Source organism: Triticum dicoccoides, chromosome 7A (genome assembly GCF_002162155.2).
Source record: "Triticum dicoccoides isolate Atlit2015 ecotype Zavitan chromosome 7A, WEW_v2.0, whole genome shotgun sequence".
Taxonomy (NCBI): Eukaryota; Viridiplantae; Streptophyta; class Magnoliopsida; order Poales; family Poaceae; genus Triticum; species Triticum dicoccoides.
The window spans coordinates 185070948-185075024 of record NC_041392.1 but is presented as its reverse complement, the minus strand read 5'-3'; positions in this window follow the sequence as shown (position 1 = coordinate 185075024).

Genomic DNA, 4077 nt, shown 5'->3' with positions numbered 1-4077 from the left:
GTGAACATATACTCAGAATGTCTAGGTACCACAACCACTTGACTCAACTGGGAGTTAATCTTCCTGATGATAGTGTCATGGATATTCAAGGAATTCAATGAATTCATACTAACAACATTAGAATCATGCTCATCATTCAAATATTTAGTGCCAAACATTCTATAGACTTCTTCTTCTAGCACTTGAGCACAATTATCGGAATCCTTATTCTCACGAAAGACATTAAAAAGATGAAGCATGTGAGGCACCATCAATTCCATTTTTTGTAGTTTTCTTTTATAGACTAAACTAGTGATAAAACAAGAAACAAAAAGATTCGATTGCAAGATCTAAAGATATACCTTCAAGCACTCACCTCCCCGAGAACGGCGCCAGAAAAGAGCTTGATGTCTACTACACAACCTTCTTCTTATAGACGTTGTTGGGCCTGCAAGTGCAGAGGTTTGTAGGACAGTAGCAAATTTCCCTCAAGTGGATGACCTAAGGTTTATCAATCCGTGGGAGGAGTAGGATGAAGATGGTCTCTCTCAAGCAACCCTGCAACCAAATAACAAAGAGTCTCTTGCGTCCCCAACACGCCCAATACAATGGTAAATTGTATAGGTGCACTAGTTCGGTGAAGAGATGGTGATACAAGTGCAATATGGATGGTAGATATAGGTTTTTGTAATCTAAAGATATAAAAACAACAAGGTAGCAAGTGGTAAAAGTGATCATAAACGGTATTGCAATGCTAGGAAACAAGGCCTAGGGTTCATATTTTCACTAGTGCAAGTTCTCTCAACAATAATAGCATAATTAGATCATATAACAATCCCTCAACATGCAACAAAGAGTCACTCCAAAGTCACTAATAGCGGGGAACAAACGAAAAGATTATTGTAGGGTATGAAACCACCTCAAAGTTACTCTTTCTGGTCAATCCATTGGGCTATTCCTATAAGTGTCACAAACAGCCCTAGGGTTCGTAGTAAAATAACACCTTAAGCCACATATCAACCAAAGCCCTAATGTCACCTAGATACTCCAATGTCACCTCAAGTATCCGCGGGTATGATTATACAATATGCATCACACAATCCCAGATTCATCTATTCAAACCAACACAAAGAACTTCAAAGAGTGCCCCAAAGTTTCTACCGGAGAGTCAAGACGAAAACGTGTGCCAACCCCTATGCATAGATTCTCAAGGTCACGGAACCCGCAAGTTGATCACCAAAACATACATCAAGTGAATCAATAGAATACCCCATTGTCACCACAGGTATCCCATGCAAGACATACATCAAGTGTTCTCAAATCCTTAAAGACTCAATCCGATAAGATAACTTCAAAGGGAAAACTCAATCCATTACAAGAGAGTAGAGGGGGAGAAACATCATAAGATCCAACTATAATAGCAAAGCTCGCAATACATCAAGTGCCATATCAAGAACACGAGAGAGAGAGAGAGAGAGAGAGATCAAACACATAGCTACTGGTACATACCCTCAGCCCCGAGGGTGAACTACTCCCTCCTCATCATGGAGAGCGTCGGGATGATGAAGATGGCCACGGGTGATGGATCTCCCCTCCGGTTGGGTGCCGGAACAGGGTCCCGATTGGCTTTTGGTGGCTAGAGAGGCTTGCGGCGGTGGAACTCCTGATCTAGGTTTCTTTATGGGGGGTTCTGTATTTATAGGAATTTTTGGTGCCAGTCTCACGTCAGGGGGGGGTCTCCGAGTCATCCATGAGATAGGGGGCGCGCCCAGGGGGTTGGGCGCGCCCTCCACCCTTGTGGATGGCTCAGGACTCTTCTGGCCTAACTCTTTTACTCCGGGGGGCTTCTTTTGTTCCATAAAAAATCATCAAAAAATGGCTCGTCAATAGGACTCCATTTGGTATTCCTTCTTTTTAAAACTCGAAAACAAGGAAAAAAACAGAAACTGGCACTGGGCTCTAGGTTAATAGGTTAGTCTCAAAAATCGTATAAAACAGCATATAAATGCATATAAAACATCTAAGATGGATAATATAATATCATGGAACAATCAAAAGTTATAGATACGTTGGAGACGTATCACCATGCATAAGTAGATAGGAGTGGATAATGATTTATCTTAGATATCAATATAGCGTTGAAATGATTGCGATGTAGTATGATGATATGGTATCCTCCTCTGAATGTTCGAGTGGCTTGACTTGGCACATGTTCATGCATGTAGTTGAATCAAAACCAACATAGCCTCTATGATATTTATGTTCATGGTGTTCATATCCTACTCATGCTAGTGTCCAATGTTACTTATGCATAATGCATGTTTTTGACCGTTGTTGCTCTCTAGCTGGCCGTTTCTCAATCTATTTGCTAGCCTTTGCCTGTACTAAGTGGAAATTGTGCTTGTACATCAAAAACCTTGAACCAAAGTTATTCCAGATGAGTCCATCATACCTACCTATATGCGGTATTACCCTGCCGTCCTAAGTAAATTTGCATGTGCCACCTCTAAAAACTTCTAAAAAATATCCTTTTTGTGTGCCTCGATAGTTCATGGAATGACAGGAGGTGGTCGGTATCTTCCATGCTAAGCGGGTTATTCTCAGGTCGAGTGTTTATTCACTCGCCATCGCACGAGAAAAGGGCGGTAATAGGGATGCCCAGTCCCAAAACGCAAACTGAAGAGTTAGTCTCTCAAATAATCAAACAAAAACTCCCAATGGATTCAAAACCTTTACTTTTATCGCTTGGGAACCGCCACTAGTGTGCTTAGCATGGAAGATATTGATAACTGATGGTCGTGAAGTAAATGAGAAGGGTGCATGTCTCAAAATTTCATTTATCACTGTTTTAAAACTTGAGCTCTGGCTCCTCTACAAATCACTACTTCCCTCTGCGAAGGGACTTTCTATTTACTTTTATGTTGTGTCATCACCTTCTAAAATAAGCGCTAGAACCTCAGAGCACAACTGTCATGATTTATGCATTGTGTGTAGCTAATGTTGGGTGCATCATGACTGGATCTTTTCTACCATGAATTACAATGTTTAGTCGTTGCTTGAACTTTGGAGGTGCTCTGATTTTATGTTTTGCGGTCTCAGAAAGGGCTAGCGAGATACCACTATTGTCATATTATATCATGGTTGTTTTGACAATGTGTTGCTGTTTGAGATATCTTATTATTGCTTGGTAGTTGATTTTGTCATTGATATGAGTTAATATAATATTTAAGAGTTATTGTTGACATGGTTAGTTATAATGTTGGCTGAAAACCTGGGTGTTGTTTAAGCTTATTTATGCAAACAAGAGAAAAAGAGTTAGTAATTTTTTTTCTTTTTCACTTTTAGTTTATCAACTGAGTTGCTTGAGGACAAGCAAATGTTTAAGCTTGGGGAGTTGATACGTCTCCAACGTATCTACTTTTCCTAACGCTTTTATTCTTGTTTTGGACTCTAATTTGCATGATTTGAATGAAACTAACCCCGGACTGACACTGTTTCCAGCAGAACTACCATGGTGTTATTTTTGTGCAGAAATAAAGTTCTCGTAATGGAACGAAACTTTGCGAGGAATTTTTATACAATAAAAGAGAATTTCTGGAGCCAAGACCTGCCATAGAGGGGCACCTAGGTGGGCACAACCCACCAGGGCGCGCCCCCTCACCAGGCGCGCCCAGGTGGGTTGTCCCCACCTGGTGGCCCCGCAGACCCTGAAACCGATGCTATAAAAATCCTAATTTTCCAGAAAAAATCAGGGAGAAAGAATTATCGTGATCCATGAGACGGAGCCGCCGCCACATCCCGTTCTTCATCGGGAGGCCAGATCTGGAGTCCGTTTGGGGCTCCGGAGAGGGGGATCTTCGTTCTTCGTCATCACCAACCCTTCTCCATCGCCAATTCCATGATGCTCCCCACCAGGAGTGAGTAATTCCTTCGTAGGCTCGCTGGTGAGATTCATCATGTAATTGAGTTAGTTTTGTTAGGGCTTGATCCCTAGTATCCACTATGTTCTAAGATTGATGTTGCTATGACTTTGCCATGCTTAATGCTTGTCACTTTGGGCCCGGGTGCCATGAACTCAGATCTGAACCATTTATGTTA